This window comes from Dermacentor silvarum, chromosome 7, assembly GCF_013339745.2.
Source record: "Dermacentor silvarum isolate Dsil-2018 chromosome 7, BIME_Dsil_1.4, whole genome shotgun sequence".
Lineage (NCBI taxonomy): Eukaryota > Metazoa > Arthropoda > Arachnida > Ixodida > Ixodidae > Dermacentor > Dermacentor silvarum.
The window spans coordinates 158,601,738-158,625,247 of NC_051160.1; the positions used below are offsets into that span (position 1 = coordinate 158,601,738).

At 44.6% G+C, this 23,510-nt stretch overlaps 2 long non-coding RNA genes across 2 annotated transcripts; both read right to left on the reverse strand.

Moving 5' to 3' along the window:
• Positions 1–9,147: 9,147 nt before the first annotated feature.
• Positions 9,148–10,308, reverse strand: LOC119457400 (uncharacterized). The gene is made up of 3 exons (XR_005193240.2): positions 10,183–10,308; positions 9,927–10,061; positions 9,148–9,181 (listed from the first exon to the last, which is right to left on the reverse strand). It is a non-coding gene; the product is annotated as an uncharacterized LOC119457400 (long non-coding RNA).
• Positions 10,309–13,536: 3,228 nt separating this feature from the next.
• Positions 13,537–19,098, reverse strand: LOC125947036 (uncharacterized). The gene is made up of 3 exons (XR_007468088.1): positions 18,968–19,098; positions 14,313–14,399; positions 13,537–13,706 (listed from the first exon to the last, which is right to left on the reverse strand). It is a non-coding gene; the product is annotated as an uncharacterized LOC125947036 (long non-coding RNA).
• Between the last annotated feature and the right edge of the window lie 4,412 nt (positions 19,099–23,510).

Sequence of the window (23,510 nt, forward strand, 5' to 3'; positions counted from 1 at the left end):
CGCGCGCTTCGGTCCAGCGGAACAATCGGGCTTTCTTGCTCACCCGCTAAATCTGCTCTCCTCATTGTCCACCATCCTCGATGACAACCCCCTCCCCTAGCACTACTACTGGATCGTCATTACATTCCTCTAGTAAAACCATTCCTCTAGCATCAAGGCATCGGGTAATTTTGTGGTTGACAGGGAGGAGCTTGGTCCGTCAAGGGACGTTAGCCTCACTAGTTCGCCCTAGGCGTCGTCGCGGCGGTATACAGAATTGGCGACACCTTGTGTGGTCAAGGCGCCGAAAAAGGTATCCTGGCGTCTGGGATTTTGGACTCTCTCGGTGTGGATCTTGTGTGGAGATAAAAAAAAAAACACCCGGCGCAGGAGGGTGACAGTGTAGAAAAAATATAATTAGAAATTTAAACATGGGGGGGGGGGGTACCAACTGGAGACAGGTACACCTGTCTCCAGTTGCTTCTGGACACAGGTGTACCTGGAAAAGCGCTCGTATGGTTGATCAATGCGTAAAAGCATGGAGGACGATAATAAATTGAGTGGTAGGGGAGATGCAGGGAAGAACTGGAAATGGAAGAATAGGTTAGGTTGAGCGGAAAAAGAAAAAAAAAGGAAAGAAGAAAAAAACTATTAAAAAAACGGCACAGGAGGGTGACAGCGGAAGAAATATAATTTGAAACATGAACACTGAGGGGACAGGTGTACCTGGACAAGCGTTCGTATGGTTTATCAATGAGTAAAAGCATGGAGGAGGATAATAAATTGAGTGGTAGGGGAGATGCAGTGAAGAACTGGAAATGGAAGAATAGGTGAGGTTGAGCATCGAGATTAGCTGGTGAGTTGAGCATCGAGACACCATCCCAGACATTGCAAACAAGGTATCTTTAAAGGCCAAGCCACACGACTTCGTCGCATTTGCGTTGAAAACCATGACTACATAGACAGACTCGATCACCTTAAGGAAACCCTATCAAGCAGGAACTACCCGAACACCGCCCTTCAGAAAGCCTACACCGCTGCAACCAAGCTTGATCGAGCCAAGGTCCTCAAACCCCGCCCTAAGATCACAAGGACAACAACGCCTCTTCTTACTACTAAATTCTCAAACGCACTCCCCAACGTGAACAATATCCTCAGGAAATACCACCCAATTCTCACCAGCAATCAGAAACTTAATAAGATCTTTCCCGACCCGCCCAGAGTAGCCTACAGACGGAACAGTAATTTCAAGGACATTCTTGTACACGCCAAACTAAGGACAAAGACGAAGCCAACATCCGGTCCCTGTGGCCGCTCCAGGTGTTCCACATGCAAACATATTCAATCTACTACTACAGTAAAAAGTACAGCGTCAGATTACATTCACAAGGTAACTTCGAATTTCACCTGCACGTCAAGCAACGTAGTCTACTGTCTAGAATGTGCCGCTTGTAACAAACAATACATAGGTGAGACTGGACAAGAAATGCACACGAGACTTAACGGCCATCGCGCGGATACAAAACACAATTTACCTAAAGCAGTAGCCAGCCACTTCAATGAGCACGGCCACAAATTTTCGTTCACCTCGCGAGAGAAAATATACAGAATCATACCTCATACACAAGTTTAAATGCCTGCACCCCACGGGGATGAATTTATCGCGTGGCAACTTAGAATCGCTAAAAGCAGTAACATAAACCTTAAATTGTTATACCATTAACAAAGGCGCAAAACAAGTTAAACCTCCAGCTAATCTCGATGCTCAACCTCACCTATTCTTCCATTTCCAGTTCTTCACTGCATCTCCCCTACCACTCAATTTATTATCCTCCTCCATGCTTTTACTCATTGATAAACCATACGAACGCTTGTCCAGGTACACCTGTCCCCTCAGTGTTCATGTTTCAAATTATATTTCTTCCGCTGTCACCCTCCTGTGCCGTTTTTTTAATAGTTTTTTTTCTTCTTTCCTTTTTTTTTCTTTTTCCCCTCAACCTCACCTATTCTTCCATTTCCAGTTCTTCCCTGCATCTCCCCTACCACTCAATTTATTATCGTCCTCCATGCTTTTACGCATTGATCAACCATACGAGCGCTTTTCCAGGTACACCTGTCTCCAGAAGCAACTGGAGACAGGTGTACCTGTCTCCAGTTGGTACCCCCCCCCCCCCATGTTTCAATTTCTAATTATATTTTTTCTACACTGTCACCCTCCTGCGCCGGGTGTTTTTTTTTCTCCACACAAGATCCACACCGAGACAGTCCAAAATCCCAGACGCCAGGATACCTTTTTCGGCGCCTTGACCACACAAGGTCTCGCCAATTCTGTATACCGCCGCGACGACGCCTAGGGCGAACTAGTGAGGCTAACGTCCCTTGACGGACCAAGCTGCTCCCTGTCAACCACAAAATTACCCGATGCCTTGATGCTACGCTACTCAAGTCATGCTTTCAACTCGTATTGTGACCTGCACACTGACCGGCTCTTCAGGGACCCCAAACGCACGCCGACCACGACTCCTCCGAACGCTCACTCGCCTTTCGCTCCCCCAACCCCCTCTGACGTTTTTTTTTATAAATTTTTTTGCCACTTTCTCGCTCTCCCGCTCTTGTCCCCTCGTCTTAGAAACCGCGCCTAGCCCGTCAAGCGCAGGCGCTCATTTTCTTTTCAGTCTCTCCCTTTACAGCCAGCCACAGCGGACATCGACGTGACGTCACTCCACTAACCCTTTAAAACTAACCCGCCGAGGATGACGAGGCCGCCTTTGACGAAGATAGGTCCTCCTATCGAAACGTTGGCCAGCCTTTCTGAGGCACCTTATCCCTGTTTATAATCCTTATTCCTCGTGTGCTACTCCATTAGTCAGCCATCATTTTTGATTTTGGATCCCCAGTTCCTAGAGTATTACTTGTGCACAAAAGCCACTATTTATAAAAAAAAGCATCTTCCAAAGGCACAAAATTACTTGAAGTACACACTCAATGAAGAACACTTTGGGGAAGCAACATCTACAGGTTGGCTATAATAATCTAGTTCAGGTGAGCAAAAGCATACTGCAAAGCGCTGCTGGCAATAATATGGTGACAATGAGTTTCTTTGATGTATTTGAAGGCAATGTCATATTTCACTTCCTAACTATGCACCTGAGCCTTTGTAATAAGCTGTTCCGTTTACCATTCTGTGAACGTGCTCGCGAAATAAGTTGGAGTACTCTCAGGTACGAAATTATTACAAGTTTATTCTTCAACAAGATCTGATACAAAAATACCATCCATGAGACCTACCATATACAGTCATCGAAGCACAACTGTGTGAAATGACAAACATATCACAATTGATGCTATTCAATAACTACAATACTATATTTCTGCACAGGTGCAGATATATACCGATATACTAGTACTGAGCAAAGAAGGGCAAATAGAGTGCATTACTCTTTGCAAAACAGAACCATCTACGTGGGTGAATTAAATGCTTAAACTATGTTTATAAGAAATTCTGAGGCCTATAAATACGCAAGTAAAACAAAATTAACCATCCTCCACCAGAACGGAGACGAACAAATGACTAGAGCAATTAAATACACTGCTTGTGACTAGAAGTAAACAAGGAATGACGTGAAAAAAAACAGCTGCTTATGGAATAAGCCTCTCCCACCTTTGGAGCTAACCAACAGCTTTGAACTAAATCACGTACAGTAGAAGCCCGCTGTTATGTTCCCGAGTGCTGCGTTCCCGGATGCTGCGAATTGGTTTTGTCGTTTTCGGCCGGTCCAGGCAGAGCTCCCATAGAACCCAATGCATTCGTCACCCCGCTGTTGCGTCACAACTGTTGGACCGTTCCCGCTTCATACGTTGTGAACTGCCACCCCGCACTGGCCCGAGCGGCCATTTTGACTTTTCATGTCGCTTAGCTTGATGATGGGATTGGCCACCCAAAGTGCCGGGGCGACACCTATGACGTATTTTCGGTTTCCGCCAGCAAAGGCATGGCCTTTGAGATCCATATTTGCTATCAAAAGATGCTGTCTATGACGCGTTGTGGCCCTCAAATTGGTTTTGGCGCATATATAGATGCTCCGTATAAAGTCCAAGGGCAATAACGCCGTCGCCGCACGAGTAAAAGCGTGCGAGAGTAGCAGACGACAGAGTCTAGGCAGTGTAGGTGCGTCGGCGGCTTGTAGCTTTGTGCTTGTTCTCGGCGCTCAGTTTGCGTTGAAGCGATAGACAACAGCACAAAGGTCACTTCGCTCGCTGCTGCAGCAGCGCTTCTTCACGCCAGCGTTTGACAGCGCGTGTCCGCGCTCATCGAGTGTGATGTGTTCATGTTTGTTGTGGGCGCTGACACCATGGTTGTTAATATAGGTAATAAGTAAATGTTTACAAGTTTATACTGGCGATAAAACTACTATCCTTACTTTGTATAGCTGTCTACTAATTTGCTATCACAATCGATGCTTCGGCGTTCGGGCTATGACTTTTTTCACATGTAAGAACTAAAATAATATTGTGTGCAATTCAACACTACTCTCATTTCTCAATTTTTCCTGTTTCTCGGCTCTTGTGTTTCCCGGCTCTTACGTTTACTTTTTAGGGTCCCGTGAAAAACGTATCAGTGGGGTTCTACTGTTTGTTGTTTTTTTCTTTCCCCTCACAGTTGGTAAAAAACATGGAAAGTCTAGATTACATTTTTCTTGCTTAAGAGCGCTCAGAGACGCTTCAGACGAGGAGAAAGCAGTCCTTTCACAAGCTTGTCTCCTGGCAGCACAACTTTATGCACAAGAGCAAGCATTTGGAAAAATGCAAATGGATATTCTAAGTTCTTAATGTAGTAAGTCAAAAGGCAAAAAATAAGTGTCCGTCCTAATCCAGACTTGGAGACTGTTATCAGTTCGGCTTGGCTGCCAGCAAAAACACAAATCTTCTCAGGAGTGCAGTAAATGTGGGGTGCTGTTACTTGGAGGTCCTCAGCTGGCAATGCCATGTATGGAAAGAAATTACAGATGACATAAACCACTGCCCAAAATTTATTTATGTAGTTTAGAGCACGGCATGCATGCCTCATTTCCCCACATAATAAAGCAAACAGATGTACGAACAAGGGCAAAAGGAGAGAAGTCAGCTAGGAATGCTGGCACTAGTAAACCAGACAGGTGTGTTACTCACAGTCAACATACATTGATTGTGCCTTAGTAGTTTGATTTCCCAATTCACTGACAACTAATGATGAAAACTCGCATCTGTAGCCTAGTGTATAGGCTGAGCCAATTCCCCTGTATTGTTCTCTTAAAAGTTCGCATCTCTTACCAAAGTTTTCGTGGAAGAAATATCTGCACAAAAAGAATGAATAAATTGCCTTCCTATATATTTAAAAAAATCATATTTAGCCCAGGATATAAGCAGAACTTATTTATCTTCGGAAATCTGTAGACCTTTATGCTCGTAAGTGAAAGGCAAGAGGTCGCACAACAAGCGAGACAATGCACAAGTTCTCCCACGGCATAGGTCTAAACCCCATACGGGCACCAGCAATGGCATAACAAACACTATATATATATCGCGCTGACACTGGTAGTATAATAACTAAAAAAGATAGTACGCCGCACACTGTTATTGCACAGTGCACTTTCCCAACGTTTCGCTTTGACAAAGGCTGGTCCACCAGCCAAAACGTATGTCGCACTTTCTTTTTTCTTTACACGCACTCACGTTCACTATACTGACGTCACTACAATAAACGATTTGTCCAGACGAACATGAAAGAAAGCCTAAGCAACAAATTCACTATACAAGCCAATTAGATCAATTTCATTTGATACACATTAGGACACATGATTGCATCTGAAAGCTGAAGAGAATTGTAAAAAAGCAGGGCTGTTCAAGCAGTGAAATTTTCATACCGAGTTCAAGTATAATAGAAAGATGAACCTTGAATATAGAATCAAATCCATTATATATGCATGAACTAAATTACAGTGCATCAATTGAGATATTTCTGTCGTTTGGTTTCAACGTTGTTGCAGTTGTACTAATTCAAATTCCTTTCATTTCTCGGGACACCTGCATTGTACGAGCACACCTCAGCTTATTCTGAAATATTGTGTTCACTTTGGTCTACGTCTGGATTCTTTTTAGCAAATATGCATCTCAACCACACCAGATTTTGACTGCACTCGACTGCATGCATGCAGCCGACAATGCCCGCTTTCAGAAGTGTAGGGGAGAAAGTATGGTCCCCCTTTCCCCCGACCCTGGTGAATACACCTATGCAAGTAGTACAAGCTCAAACTTACTATGAAGAGGAAAGCATGGTTGCGGGAACCGGAAAAGAAAGACTTCAAAAGAAAAGTAGGAAACGATAGGTCAGGCGCTGAACTTAACTGTTTTATTCCTACAGCAGAGCAAGATGGATTTAACCAATGCGCATGCGTGTTTTAGTGTCGTGTAAGGCGATTACAGTGACGTTTTTAACAGCTGCATCTCATCAAACAGAAAAACGGACGTATCACTAATGCAACTTGTGCCTCTCTTTTTTTGTGATAGGCCTCCAAAAGTTCTCTAGCTAACGTATCACCACTCTTGCCAATTATCTTAATGTCACGCAGTAGTGGCTCACATGTGCCGGCCAAGAAAACCATGCAATGCGCAGGTAAGTGCGCATTACCTCTGTTCATGATTGACAATTCATTCTCCCCGTTTGGCCCACGTAGGATTTCCCATATTTCAGCGGTATCTCATAATAACGCCAGTCGCAGATTTCACGTAAGGTCTGGTGTGGTTTTTCTGGCACCCTGACTTTTTTTTGTCAACGCGGCTAATGCGTGGCCACAGTCTAGCCAACTTGCGTGGCGCCGAGAAAACAGGTACACTAAACCTATTTGCGACTTCAAATTGTGGGAAGTTTGTGGACATATGGCACCACTGCGGGCTTGCATCCTTTTTGGTTAGGGTTAGGCATATGCTTTTTGCCCTTCATCTTCTGGAGCAATGTTTTTAAGACGGCCCCTACGACCGAGCTCTGGTAGCCAGCTGTCTGTAGCCTCGCCAATTGGTTGTCAAAGCTAGCCTGCATCGCATGAGAGCATGACTTCATGAGAGCAGACTCAAGGCATAGAGTGGCTATTCCTATTTTTACTAACTTCGAATGTGCCGAATCGTATGGCAGCAATTCCTTCTGTGCACGGGGCTATACTGCCAACAGACGTGGTTTTTGTCAAAAACTAAAATCAGATCTAAAAACTGCCATGGGAAGGGAGTTCATGTGTAAATAGCATGCCCTTCCTATGTAGCCTAAAATCACGTAAAACTTCGTTAATACAATGGTAAACGGTAAAATCATGGTTGCTTTTCAAACAAATTAAAAATCATCAACGTATCTAAAAGCCTTAAGGTAGAACCTTTCGTCAAAGGAACAGTACACGTCGCGGTCAATTGACGCCAGGAAAATGTCACGTAGCAGGGGTGCGACGCAGGAACCAATGCATATTCCTTGCCGCTGAACATACAGGTCGCCGTTAAAAGGCGTCATTTGACCGCGACCTGCGCGACCTGGCCGGCACATGTGAGCCACTAATGCGTGACATTAAGATAATTGGCAAGAGTGGTGATACGTTAGCTAGAGAACTTTTGGAGGCCTACCACATAAAAAAGAGAGGCACGAGTTGTATTAGTGATACGTGCGTTTTTCTGTTTGACGAGATGCAGCTGTTAAAAACGTCACTGTAATCGCCTTTGACGACACTGACACATGCATGCGCATTTGTTGAATCCCTCTTGCTCTGCTGTAAGAATAAAACAGTGGAAGTTCAGCGCCTGACCTATCGTTTCCTACTTTCCTTTCCAAGACTTTCTTTTCCAGTTCGCGCAACCATGCTTTCCTCACATGTCAACCACCTCGCCCAGCAACAAGTTCTACTCTTGCTATGAGGAGAGGTCTGTGCAGCGGTAGCCTCCTTGGCAATGCTGGCTCGCACCGACAGAACCTGTTATGCGTTGTGGTGGGGAATGAAAGGCAATGCTCACTGCAGTTCAAGGACGGAATGTGTAATAAAGGTCCGTTAATTACATAATTGCTACGCTGAAAGAAAAGTTAGCCTGAATTGTTGAATTTGCCAATGTTCTGCCAATCGTCCTCATCATCAGCATATGCTATGTCCACTGCAGGACGAAAGCATCTCCAATAATCTACAATTTACCCCGTTTTGTCCAAGCTTATTTCATTTTATGCCTGCCAACAGTGACCAAATAAAAAGTGGGTGGAGGGGGGGGGGGCTTATCCTTCCTCTTTTGAATGTGGAGGGGCAAGTGCTCCTCCTATCCCATGGTAAGTATGCCTATGGGCACCTGGATGCCCCACCACAAGACACGGAATGTCCACGCTGCAGCCCTTTGTGGCCACTTATATGCAGCACAAGAAACTCGCCTGCTTAGGGCACAAAGTGCATATCACTGAGACTAATTGAATATTATTCTAAGGACGAACAGCGCGTTCCGGCACGACGCTCTCAGCCAAACGACACAATCGTCTGACGTTCAATCCTATTTCGTCCTCTATTCTCTACAATGGATCTCACACGCCAGTCAGTTCGTCCTTTTCAAAGCGCGCCACTTGACCTGCTACAATACTTTCCTACTCGCAAGTCAATCTGCTCAATAAACTCCGAGTCATTGGAAACATTGCAAGAAACACTCACAAAAGTAGGCAGGTTTATCTAAGGATAAAAATCTATATTGGTGTGCAAAGCAGAGAAGGGACTTCATTCGTGGCTTAGTGCTATCCTTACTAATTCAAAGCCCCAATATTATTTTATTGATGATACTGCCCCTAAGTACTTTACTAAATGTATTTTAAACAAGCAGAGGCACATAAAAACAGATCCCAACCACACAATAACGTACATCACACTTTAGAAGTGTTAGCCAGCTAGAGATGCAAATATTTTGAACTAGGTTTTTCAGTCTCGCAAAGAAGCCTGTTCACACATCTATAAGAGGATTTGAGCAGCAAAGTGTTCAAGAGAGCATGTCCACCTACCTCACATATGAGACTGTGCCCAACATTGCCTTGTATGTGCTTCATAACATCCACCAGCGTGCATTCCCGTTCTTCATTTTCCGAGAAGACTCGCGCCACAGCAGCGAGTTTGTTCTCAAGTTCTCTTATCTTCGATCCAAACCGAAGTTCCACCTCAATGCACAGCTGCAACACAGAAATTTAGAAAGTTAGGATGAATAAGTGTTCGCGAAATGGGCTTCAAATAATAAACAATGTTTGACATCATAAAAATAAGCTGTACAGATGATAACACTTAACAATTAGGTGCACTGGCTCATTCGCTGAGAACAACTTGAGACTGTTCACCATTAAAACTACTATCATGTTTACTGGCCGATTTTTAATGAATGCATTTTCTAAACTTACTTTAAATTTTTCAAGATGACATTCTTGCACATTTAAAAAAAAATTCCTGACAGACTGCCAAGTACGTTAAGCGTTCAGTGAACGCTGCTAACCTATTTGCTTTTCTGTTTTCTTTACGCTCACATGCTTTTATTCCTGCTACATTTCCTGTTCTGTCAGCTGAACTCAAAGTTTTAACTTATGTCAATAACATTTGCATAATGATTGCTTCATGTGTCATGTGTAGCATTTCACGAAATAAGCACTACAACCTGCAATAAGTTTTCTTCAAAGAAACAAATCTGCAGCAGCTTTTATGATATTCAGCCCATAAAGTAACATTAGTAACAGACTATAGGTTGAACAGGCGTGCATAATCTAAAGAGCTCACGTTTAAGTCAGAAATTTGCCTGCGCTATGCAAGTCCCCATAAGGAATGTTGGCTTTTTAGCTAAAACACTCTCATCCAATCTGCACCTGACTTCTATCATTCAACTATGTTTTGTCTTCAGACAACCTTAAAATATTAGTAATGTTAACTTACTATTTCCTCCACCAAAAAGTACTGTGGGAGAGGGTCCATGTGTGTATTGCGGCGGTCTGGGAGCGTCACCGTCAGCAGGATTCTCATTCTTTGCATATCAAGTGATGCAGCACTCATACTTGAAGAGCTTAGGGCCTGGAAGGAATTTAATTATATGCATAAGTGGCAGCGCCCCTCTCTGGCCAGAATGTATACAGAGAAATAGACTTGGCATAATGTTGCTTCTAATGCTGATTAAAGATGTTAAGGAACAAACCTGTAGTTCAGAAGCAGCGTTCTCATTTGTGATAGTTGCTCGGGGTGCCGGCGACACAACTAATACAGCACTTTTCCTTGCCCGGTGCTTCCGGACCTTTCTTGCCACTGACAGCCTCCTTATGAACGCACTCTACAAAAAGACAGCATTCAACATGTACAAATGCTCAATCCTTCAAAGAATGCCAATATATATAGAAGCAAATGTGCCGCCTGTTATTTGTATAGGACAAAGCTGGACAACTTCCTTGACATGATTGAATATTTGGCTTCTGAATTCAGTAGAGTCAAGACCCAGCATACAATGCTTTCAATCTATGGCACACTCATTACCTGTTATAAACATAAGCACTGACTCACATAAACCTGGCTTCTTGTTTTCTGCAGCCGGCTTTCAGGTTTTGGTTCATCCCACATCAGGTGTGGGTACATCTTTACAAGAGCATCTCCAAGGGCCTTGTACATCCAACGACATTGGGCAGTGTTGCTGCTGGTGATTATATCATTCTCACTGCAGATAGTTCAGCAAAAATAATGTTTTGAAGCACTCATTCTATTTCCGCATCAAACAGCAAAGAATTGCTTTTGCATGAAAAGCTGGTGAATGATATAAGGGATGGTTTAGTGTTCTTGAGGAAGGAAAAACTCACTCTAAGAAGAGTGTGATTTCTGTCCGGAGCTGGCGACATAGCTGTTTGTGCTGTCTTTGTGAAAGCACTTTCCCCTCAAGGAGCGGTTGCACACACGGAGAAAATGTAGGCAAGTTCTCAAGAAGCCACTCAAAGAATTCCTGGAATAACAACAGTACTTCATTGTAAGACACCACTGCACATATATAATAAAAACATTCTCTGGGCTGTGTGGGCTTTACACCAATGTTGAAAAAATCACAACTTTATTCAGAGAGGACACTCATGGAGACACTTTGTGATCCCATAAATATTGTCGTCCTTTGAGTACACAAACAGGGGCCATGGGTACAACAGCGATTCAGACCTCATTGCTATTGTATGCGTTGTCTTCAGCAAAACAAAGGCATTTACATGCTTTGCGTATCTGGCTTGAACAAGCACATGCACAACAAAAAAAATGTTGCTGCACCAGGATACAATTGCCTGTACCTCTCCAAACAGTGGACCATCACTTCTTGAAAACACAACAACATCAGAAATGGAGATCTTTACATTAGCAACATTGGCATACGACACAGAAGAAGCTACTTCGCCAATGTTCCTGGTCTCTAAACCACAATGTAGGAAATGAGACGTCAGGATGAATGGCATTCCAACATCTGGCATGCCACGTTGAGCTTCTTTAAGTTTAGGGTGACCTGGTGCTTCCCAAAGATCACTGGACATTTGCGTTTGAAAAAAGTCAGCAACTGATAAGGGAATGTTTTTGAAATTCCAGAATTTCTTGGATTTTGGAAGGGCATTTTTGCCTTCAAAACGCATTGTCCAGTGATGATGAGAAGGACCAAAGCGTCTTATCTGTGTGCTCATGTGCAGCAGCATGTGGTGCTTCGGCTTAAATGCATCTGAGCCATACAGCCTCACAATAATTTCATTATGACGTGCAGTAAGGTGCTCAACATCCCAAAGCACATCAGGAGATAACACAGGAGAAAGTAACAGCTGCGTGATTATGCACAACAACAAAAAACACTCACAGTGTGGCTCTTGCACATTGTTTCTGGGCACAAAATTATCTATTATGAACAAAAAATGCAGCATAAGTACATAAGTAGAACTTGCTGAAGAAGGAAAACTGAAATCAGATTCAAAAGGCCTGGGATAGTCACTTTTGCTCACAAACTTGTGGAAAGAAAATTGAGACAGGGCAGCATTGAGTTGGCTTAAACTGATCCATGAAGCTTCTCTCACAATGAATTTTGCAAAGAGTTGCAGTTCAAACGGAACAACCCCTTCTAGCAGGACATGCATCGGATCATAAAGCAGGTCTGTCAAGATCGAGAAGTGGTTGATTTTGGACAGCACAGACCTAGAATTGATACCACATTGTGCTGAATGCTCAGTGAAGCTTTTCTTTGAATCGGATTTTTCAAGTTGCAACAACTGCTTTTCATATTGACACTGGGTACGCAAAGAACACTCTATCTCATAATGGAAGCGAGAAAATTCAGATGTTGCAACCATACAAGTCCTACATGCGAAGCGGACATTCTTGCTGAAAGATTCCTTGAATCCTGATATGTTGTGGCATGCCAGGGAGTCTCCAGAGTATGCCAACAGGTACCCAAAAAATGTTTCTTTGCTATGCATTGTTTGAAGGTCACAGCCAGTTTGTAGCTTATTCACAGTAGAAAAAAAGTCACTAAGGAGCTTTGCCTTTGCATCCATTGACTTCAAGTCCTTTGAGTTTCCTACAGCCAGTAAAAAATATTACTCAGTTTCGACCTCTCCGATGCCTTAATATTTACAAATGAGACATAAAAAACTGTTAGTTTACCTCTAGAGCCTCTTTTCATGCCAATCGGATTGGCCAACTCGATATCGTCACAGTAAAGTAACATCACAATTAAATTTTCATCATGGGAACTGCCAACGGGATGTGTCTGAAATCTCGTGCCATCAGTGAAATCCTTCAGGAGGTCACTGCTTGAGATGTCCAATTTGGACTTGAAGCAATGGAGAAAATAGGGGTCGTGCAGCAGATTTTCAAGCAGGCTTTTAAGAGGAATAATATAGCCTTTACTCCCACAATCAAGAGTTACCTCTACTGGAGCCACATATATTCCTTCGGAACAATAAAGTGCCTTCCTTGCACTGGAATTATGAAGAGCTGAAACATCAAGCGCAACGCCGGCAGCTGCCAAGATATTTGCAACTCCATGTACTACTGCGTCTACAGCTACTTTCGTACAGCGATGTTGTGACTCCAGTTGCCGAGCCAAGCATGATAGTTTGGTAATCAATTGAGGGCTTGAAGCCTGTGTCTCTGCAGTACTAATGTCTGTGTTAGCCTCAACGGTCAATTGATTAACTGAAGTAGTTTTCGCATCCATCACGTATGAGGCACACAAAGACTGGCTACTAGCCTGAGTACTAGACATTTCCAAGTCAAGCGTATTTACAGGTATTAATCTGTTATCAACAGCAGATGATGAGCAAGATTTTTCTATGTGATCCTTGTAGTGTTTCACGTGGGCATACCGCATGTGACATATGGTACATTTTAGTGTGACTTTGTTCATGTGTACATATTTCGTGTGACGTAGAAAGCCATAGAGGTATCTTGTGGTGAATTGGCGCGCACTGCAGACGTGCTTCCTAACCTGACTTTTCGTAGGTAGCAGTGGCAGATCATTGGTGCTTCTTGTAGGTGGCAAGGACCGGTCATTGGCGCTTCTCGAAGGCAGCAAGGACAGGTCCCTGGTGCTTGTATTAGGCAGCAGCGACAGATCATTTGTGCTTCTTGTAGGCAGAAGGGACAAGTCATTGGCGCGTTGTAAGCTGCTGCTCTCAACTGTTTCACCAGGAGCTGTGGTACATAAGTCTGCATTTGCTGTAAACAAAGTAGGTTATTTAAATGCATATGCTGGTTTCAGACTACTTGAACAAAATGTAACAATACGTACATGTTAAAAATATGGATAAAGCGCCAGTTTACTGATTAAGAATAACAAATATCACTAAAGAGCCAGGTACAGCTACATTTAATTAAACGTCAGCAAATTTGATGCATCAAGTATACTTGGCGCATCAAACCATTAGGTTGTTGAGGTAGGCTAACCCTCTTGCTTTCTTCAAAATTCATACCTGTCCACTAAGAGCACACTACCCCGCTCCCTTTTATATGGAGTCATATAACATACATCAAGACTGGAAAGTGGTGCATATGTCCAACAACAGCACAGCACTAGGACACAGTAAACAGCAACAAACTGTACAACAAACAAGCATATTGCTCACTTGTTGAACAGCAATCAGAAAACTTTGAGGTGAGCCAAAGCAGGAGTTCTAACAAACAAAAATTGAACTAACTTAAACAGTGAGGCATTTCTAAAAGATATATATCATCAGAAAAATATGTTTAAGTTATTTTCAGTTTAGCCCATCTGCCATTGCATTCACACAGTAAGAATTAGTCAAGATATTTCCATATCCATACCACAGTTTCCTCCAGAATCTTGTGGTTCAGAAGCTTCAGTAGCATCTGTGCCGCGAACATGCCAGTCCCCAGTCCAAGGAGTGCTGTCTGAAAGAAAATTTGACAGTGAGTGATAATACATGTTTATATTTGACAGCTGTCCAACCTTTTGAGCAACCAGGTAGCGGGAATTTGCCATCTCGTAGTGGCCCCGCACACCATGAGCAACCTGACCTGAAGAAAATGTCAGAATTCATGCTTCATTAAACACCAAACACAGAGCAAAGATTTGGGTATAAATTTCTAGTGCACTAACCATTATGTTGTTCCCAAGAACCACTGTGATTTTCTGTTTTTGCATCATATGTCTCTTGTGTGGTCACTATAGTAAGGCAAGAAAATACCAACATCAGTTACTCGTAAGAGATTGTGAGCATATGGAAACCAAAAATGGGACATACCAGCAGCAACTGTATACGACGTTGCGACAGCCCTTCTGATCTACATTACAGCATTTTTTAATACTTTGAAGTCACTGTGTACTATACAATTTCTTTCTGTAACGATTTTTACTTGTAAAACGCCTGGGGAGAATTTTTGAAGTTTAACATATTTGTTTCCAGTAATTCCGAAAGACAGTGCCACCTTATCCCACATTCTGCTACGAGCGACTGCTCCTCGAGAATCTTGGCGGCAGCACGTTGGTGATATACAGTGTTTTTAATGGGACTCAAATTTTGTCAAGAATTCAGGATGCTTTCAAGAATTTCCAAGCATTGCTGATAAATTCAGGAGCATTGCGGACACTAAGCAGGAATTAAAAATGGAACTAGTAATAAACTGCTCACTTTTTTTCTGTGTTTAGAGCATTTCAACATATATAGTCCCATCACATGCTGGCCCAATGGTTAAATTTCAGCTATAACTTTCATACTGGGTCCCAGGTGCCTAGTAAGCGTTCTGTTAGGCGTGCCTGTAAGCCAAAACTGAGTGCAAAAAAAGCGCCGATGGCATGTCTGCTGCGGCCAGTAAGCTTTCACAGCCGATATTGAACCTCGGGTCTAGCTTGCACCAGGACTGCACTCCAATTATCTCAGCAAAACGTGGCCCGCAAATAAACATTATAAAATGTAAATGAAATTTACATTATTAGGCAACTAAGTATTGTCATTCAATGCTTGCTTAATGTGCACTATGAAATCCAAGTTATCGACGAAGCTCAGAGTCGTATCGCATTCACTTTTTCATTAAATGCCAGACCCACTGAAATCAGCCTGTAGAAACACTGCTCAGCCCAAAAAGCATGAACGTTGCCTATTATAACAGATGCTGTAAAACACACAGGAAACAGCTTTTCTATGTGTATAAGTATATATTTATTTTGGACAAAATTGGCTTCATATACTCACTGGTATCGATAGTCACCGCTTGGCTGGAGTTTGGCACATTAGAAACATCATTACCAGCTACAGCTGGTTCCACAGACCCTGTCAAACATTAAATTTATCTGCTTATTTCTTCACACAGAAGGGCATGTACAGTGCTCACGGATTAAAATGCGACACAGCAAGCGCATGGCCGCTCATGTATGCAGCGTTGCCTGTGGAAGCAAGATCTTGCATTGCGGTATACCGCTACACTGTACGTTGGCGCTGCGGAAAACCACAGTCCCGCTCATTGGCAACCGGAAGCAGTAAGCCTACGCTCAAACCACGCTCACCCTCATGGTATATACCACAATGCAACGTGTTCCTTCCAGGGGTTGCGCTGCATGTACCGGCGGCCACAAGCTCGCAATGTCGCATTTCAATCTGTGAGCACTACATGCAAGGCAATTAGAATATAATGCAGAAGTGTGGTTAGTACGCTGGTATAGGATTTTACAGGTATTCATAAGCACAATTACTTTGTCAACAAAGCTTTTATTAACATGTTTTGTAAGCGTCCAAGTGATTACGATAGCATGCCCATGGTAATATACAATGTTGCGGTCATGAATTTACCTACCATCTGCAAAAAGTTATTGTACTGCAATACAAATAAACCAATATAATAAAAGGGCGACGTTCTGCGATTTTGCAAAATGACGTGCATCCGTACAACTCAACTAAAAAGAATTCTGTAGGAACTTCACTGGAGTTTAGGCATTTGGAAGCATGGTGCCACTTGCTCATCTTCATTGTGCACTACTGACCATCGCTTGACTACAACTGACCATCACTTGAGCTTTGCTTAATGAGTACTGACCATTGGTTCAATACGCCACACGGAAAATATCGGGGTTCAAACACTATATGCATCGGAGGTCGAGAGTTCGATACCCTGCATGCTTGGAAGGTTTGGGGTACCAGTTTTTATCTGCTTCGGAGGTCAAGGGTTCGACAGCCTGCGTACTTGGAAGGTTGAGGGTTCGAGCCCCGACATGCTTTGTAGGTTGTGTGCATGAGTCGTTATTTACTATATACCACTATACAGGGTGTTTTTTAGTCGTTATTTACTATATACCACTATACAGGGTGTTTTTTTTTAGTTCAACCAAGCTTTTTAAATTAGAAAAATATAAATCTTGGTCACGTTATGTTTACCATTCGAGTGTACGGATTGGCGGCCTCTAGATACAGAGCAGTTTCCGCACTTACGTGCGTAATCAGCGAAGTTACGATAATTAACTTTCTAATTATCAACAATAGGTGGCTACAGCAAATGAGTACTTTGGGGCCCGTCCTCGACACTACCTATCCCAACGATGAAATTTGGAATAGCGGAGTTCATGTGGGAGCTACGCGAACAATTATTTCCCCTTGGCAGGCTCCTTGAAACCGAAACTGGCCGCGAAAAGAGCGTCTGTGTCGTCGATGTCGCCGCCCCCCAGCCTTTCGTCACGTCTCCGAAGTCAGCGCCGGTCCGGCCGCGCGAGCAGGTTGCGTAATCTCTTTGCTGTCTGCGGCGTTGGCCTGGCGCTTCAATGCCCGCGGGCCGCCAAATTTACTTCGTCATTCCGTCGGGCGCCACGTTGCGCTGTAGCGCCAACCCCGCTCCTTGGGCTTTTAGATACTGCAGGCACAACGTCATATCAGTCTGTAGCGTCGACTGCGAACGCCGCAGACAGCAAAGAGCTAACGCAAGCTGCTCGCCGGGCCGGACCAGCGCTGACTTCGGAGACGTGACGAAAGGCTGGGGGGCGGCGACATCGACAACACAGACGCTCTTTTCGCGGCCAGTTTCGGTTTCAAGGAGCCTGCCAAGGGGAAATAATTGTTCGCATAGCTCCCACATGAACTCCGCTATTGCAAATTTGATCATTGGGATAGGTAGTGTCGAGGACGGGCCCCAAAGTACTCATTTGCTGTAGCCACCTATTGTTCATAATTAGAAAGTTACTTATCGTAACTTCGCTAATTACGCACGTAAGTGCGGAAATTGCTCTGTATCTAGAGGCCACCAATCCGTACACTCGAATGGTAAACATAACGTGACCAATATTTATATTTTTCTAATTTAAAAAATTTGGTGCAGCTAAAAAAACACCCTGTATGTATCCTATGTATTTTCTATGAAGCTCTGTGTATTCCTATGGGAAACGCGTTAAGTTACGGACATATTTGTTGGGGAAGTAGCCGAACAATGCTCACGCATTAAAAGCGAACGCCACAGGCAGCGATCGGCAACACCGCGTGCAAGCCACTTGAGAGTAAAATCAAGTAAAGGCACGTTCATGTTAGCGGTAAATATCCCTTAACGGCAAACCGGCCTCCAGTGCCGTAGAACGTCTGCCGCGCGAGAGGTGTCCAATTGTAGACGGAAATTCGGCCGGGGCCCCGGCCGCCGCCAAAGCCACCTTGCCGCCGCCCGACCGACGGGCCAATCGACGACCGCGAACCTGCGCGCCCCCGCCACCGGCAACGCAAACATCGGCTGCAGCTTCTGTTCCACGCAAATCCCCGCAAAATAATTTCCACTACCTAAAGTGATGCATACATTGTACACGTTACGAAAAACGATATCCACTGTCAAACGTTAAACACGAACGAGAGCTCCGATACCTGTCCAGCTCAGCTGCACTGCACGGCTTACCGACGGGAGACGACGGGCGCGGCTGTGCTCGCATCGCTGCCGACGGCGCCGCTAATATTAGCGTATTTTCTGCATTGTCTATAATTATTGCGAAGAGCGACAGCAACGGTATGAAATATTGCGGCTTGTGAGCGTCGGTGATTCATTCCGAAGCGCCATCAGCTTTAGCTTTGAGGTGAACCGGAAAAGGCCTAGCGACGATATCGGCGCCGCCGAGCGATGAGCAGCGGTATATAGGCTGCCGTCGTTGCCAGAACGACCACTCCTCGGTCGCTGATTGATCACTTCGCTGTACGGCTGCCGCACAAATGGGTCCCGGTCACATCCTATGGTCACATCCTCTCTACGGCAAGTAAATCTCGCCGTTCGCGAGGAAAGCCGCCATTGAACGGCGGCCCGCGAACGCGCAGCGGGCTGCCGTGCCGATAACGTGAACGAGCCTTAAAGCTTTTTTTTTAACATAACACGGATGCGTTTCCGCGCAAATCGCTGCTTACCCCTTTGCTTTCTCTTTTTCACGTCCTTCCCCTCTAATGAAAGAAAAGCTGCAGCCTAGTTATATACCGAATACAGACAAACCAGCACAATGCAAGAACACTTACCGAGTTCGTCTAATTTTCCATGCGATCCGGGGCAGTGATCACAGTAGTCACAGCGAATGTTCGCCGACCTCAGAACACTGTATCGCTCACAGTCACAAAATGACTCCTTGCAGCGACCGCGCGCTATCCCAAACAAGTCCCGGTTCGACAATGCCATTGTCCCCGACAAAATTGGCGCGAAAACAGCAACGAAACACACATGCACAGCTCACAACGCCATGTTTACATCTACGTCCCGTCATGCAATGCTGGAACTATATAAGGAAACGCGGAGAGATGGCATAAGAACATGGCCGCTGCTTCTGCAGTGAAGTACAGTAACTGAAGCACGATTCGGACATTCAGATCCGGTGGCACATATTCAAACAAAAACGGGTTCGTTGAGGGTAAAACAAAAACACAAATTTATGGACATAGTGCGCTCTTGGAAACAATGTTGCCGCATTGAACACAATCATTCTTTATTGCCATCATGGTGGTAGAACTTCAGACAACTGTATCTTTCATCAGTCTACACGGCTCCGCGGTAGTGGAGTGGCTGTATGCGGCTTTTCCGTGCTGGGTTTGCTGCGCTGACATGCATTGGCCCGTTGGACCAACCGTGTTGCTGCTGTACAATATAGCGAAATGTGGCGTGTTGCAGACGTTTACTCGTACCGGTGCTGAGTGCACAATCAATAATGGGAGAAACGTGCCAAGCCTTTTAATGATTGCATTTTGTTTGCATCCAATTTCGCACCTCGGCTGCAGAGATGGTTTGCTAAAAATGCTCAATTAAGATGCATTCCGTTGGGGCAACACTCACTAAATTCTTTGGGCGCTTTCTAGGCAACGACGCATTGCTCTAGATGGTTGTAATATGAGGAAAACGTTGGTACATCAGTCTGCGATTGAGCTTGCTCCATGAATGCGCCCAAGCAAATTCGCACTGAGTAAACACGGCAAAAGGGCCTTCCAGGTTCCTACCATATAATAATAATCATGCTTCTTTTTCCTCGCCTCATGAAGAAGGCAGAAGTGCCAGAGGAGCATTATTTTGCCACGAGATAAACTAAACATACGTCAAAAGTGCTCCCCAATCCGTGAATGTGAGACTCATAACAAAGAAAAACACTTGCGGCGGCGTGTGTCGGCAGCGGCATGCGGCGGCAACGAGATAGCTTTCTGCAGGACACATGTCGGGCCCGTGAAAAGCGCTAATTGTATATAATATTTGCTCATTCGGTGATTGTACTTCCGGCAAGAATCGTCATTATTCTTGCAGAACATTCTTTTCCCGCGGCGTATACTTCCGATATGTGGCTCTGCCGGCTCAATGAGTAATTTGCTCTCATGCAAAATTTGCGACTGAACACCCGTACACATGCTTATCAAGTGGATCAACAACGTGTGCATGCAGGTTACTTATCCTGCGCTTTGTTATACTGTGTAAATTGCGAACTTCCACTCCCTATATAATGTCTCCGTCGGGTCTCGGTTAAAGGTTACTTAAAATTCTATAGGTTACAATATAGAGGTTACATGCTGGCAGCAGATCAATGTAACTAATAAACAGCTCCCGTCGCACTCAGTTTCATCATTGTAACCCTTAGCATGAGCAATAATAATGAAAACATCAAAAGGACTGACGATGTAACCGTTATTTTATTAGTTACTGATGTTTATAGGTATACTTATAGGTTACCAAGATTAGAGTGTAGGGCTTCTTTCTGGCAGCTGTGCTATTCTCCATAGAGTAGTTCTCTCGGTTACAGATCCCACACTTGCTGAACTAGATGCGATAGTAGCTGCTTGCCGCTATCTTCCCCCCAACACCCTGCACCTGCCTATCATTTGCAGACTCCATGGCCGCCTGTCGCTCCTTATTACGCGGGGAACTTCCCACCCCTTTGGCATACCTTCTCTGTTGTAGTCTTAGTACACCACTTGAAATCGTGAGGGTACCTGGCCACGCGGGACTGTCGGGTAACGAACGGTCTAACCGGCTCGCCTGTGACTCTTTGCCAGGCTCTCTACTTCCTCGGGCAAAGCTCACATGATTCCCGACCTCCTCCCGTTTGTCTCCAGCCCTATCCAATCGCCCGTCGCAGGTTTCCGCCTTTAGAACTTCGTCTATCTCGCGCACACGGCGTCCTCATCCGACAAGCCCAGACGGGCTCTCTTCTTTCTCCCACACGTCTGCATCTATTTCGCGCATTCGCAGAAGAGCCACCTCCGCAATGTCACAGGTGCGGCGGTCATCCCAATGGCTCTCACGTACTGTGGTCCTGCCCTCCTCCCCTCCCCCCCAACGTCCACCGACCTATACCATACCCCTAAAGGCTGTTGAACATGCTGCGACTGGAGCGAAAAAAAAAATCGGTGCGATCGCACGCGTCGAATGCAATTTTTGAGGGCTCGATTCACACGATTGCGATTTCAACAATGCGACTGATGCTACGCGCAGGGTTGCTTGCTGCCAAATTTTGTGGCATAACTCGTGTAATTTTTCAAATGTTATGGAAAAACCCGTGCGTTACAAAATTATTGACCAGTCTTTAATAGGAGACAATAATACGCGTGCCTTGTGTTTTGAAAACACTTCGAAATTTAATTTGTTTTGGAGTGCGCAACAGCGGCTTATGAAGTTCAGTACGAGGAGAAATGGCGGACGTAAACAGCTGTTCGGAGCTGGTCGTTCAGCGCTGTGAGCTGTGTCGTGTCTTTTATGCCCGTTTCGTTCTTACTGCGATAAAACAAATTACAAGAGGACCTAGCAACAAGCCCATATAGCTATTGTCATCGCATATGCAGTATTCGGAATTCGGCAGCAGCGAGTCGTCATTTCAACGTAGAGACCCTCGCTTAACCCTCGCTTAACCCCTGCTTAACGTCAGCTTCTGAAGAAAGGATGTGTGTATATTGCTCGTAATTGCGCATAAGCGGTTCCTGCTCCTAGCAATATTCTTGCACCAAACTTAGCAGCAAGTACCAACCCAAAAGCTCACGTCTGCCCCTGAAGGAAGCCGCAAATTATCTGTGTAATTAATGAACGTACACTGGAATTTGTGTTGTGAACTCTTAGCGCCAGCCTGGTTCGTCCGTCGCGGCGCGTGTGCTGTAATTATTCATACAAGTGCACTCTGCGTATTTCGAAAGGCGCAAAAGCCGACACCACATTTTTTAGGAGCTGCAGTCACTTGTGTATGTAGTATCATATTCTGACAGACATGGGCGTCGTCTACTTTCTCGCGCTGTTAGTGTGCTGTGTATCTGTTGATGATGATGATATGTGGTGTTTTATGGCGCAAGGGCCAGTAATGGCCAAAAAGCGCCAAGCGATGGTGTTATGTGTTCGATGATACAAGTAATCACAAAGAGAAACGTGGCTGACTGTGAAGATGTAACGCGGCTGTATAGGGGCCTAAAACCAGTAGTAACATGTAAACATAATAAATTAATGACAATGGCTCGTGAGGTGTGCTGTGAACCAAAAAGGTATACTCGGGCGGAGTAAAATACTAAAATGTACAAATACCAGTACCACCACTGTCTCACCGAGGCCCTTAAGTGCAAGGACCTGGAGGCCGGTGATCTACAAGGCGCTACTATCGCAGCAGGGGGCTCGGGCGAGAGGCGATAATAGGATACTTGTGGACCAATAATTTGCAATGCGCCAACATCCTGGAAAAAGTTAAAAACTGGTTTTCTGGGAAAAAACGGGTCTGCACCAAGGAACATTCTCGGATGAAAAGGAATATGCTGTCGGTAGGGTAGAGAGAAGTGTTTTTTTCTTTCAGGTTCCACTTTCCGACACTCCAGTAAGACGTGGAGGACGGTCAGTGTCTCGCCACACTTACAGCAGGTAGGAGGTTCGCTGCCGGTCAACAGATAAGAGTGTGTGCCATAGGTATGGCCTATCCTAAGGCGACAAAAAGACTTCAGTTCGCCGTATTTTTGTTATTGGTGGGAAATTTCCTAAGCGGGGGGCTCGAATAAATGAAGTTTATTGGAAGTCTTAGTGTCCCACATCTGTTGCCAATGTCTTCTAAGTTGTTTTCGCAAAAATGGCTTCATGTCTGTGGCTAGGATACCTGTGGATGAGTTGCCAGCTTTCGTTGCACTGGATGTGGCAGTTCCATCTGAGATCATGTTGCAAGCATGCCCTCAATTCTTCTGTGCCCAGGCACCCAACATATTATGATGTGCTGATTAGATGTATATACTTTGCACAGGAGGGAATATAGCTCAGTGAGTACAGGATTTTTGTGATTCTTGAATGACATGAGAGATATTACGACAGATAGGGAGTCTGTGAATATAACGGATTTTTGTAGCTTTGTTTCCTTTATTTGTTTAACAGAAGACAGCATTGCGTAAGCCTCTGCGGCGAATATGCTTGCTTTCGGGTGCAGAACGTTGGATTGTGAAAACAATGGGCTGATGGCTGCATACGAAACACCAGCATTTGACTTGGAAGCATCAGTGTAAAATTCTGTGCATGAGTACTTGGACTAGAGTTCTAGGAAATGTATTTTTATATGTGCCTCTGGAGCGTGCTTTG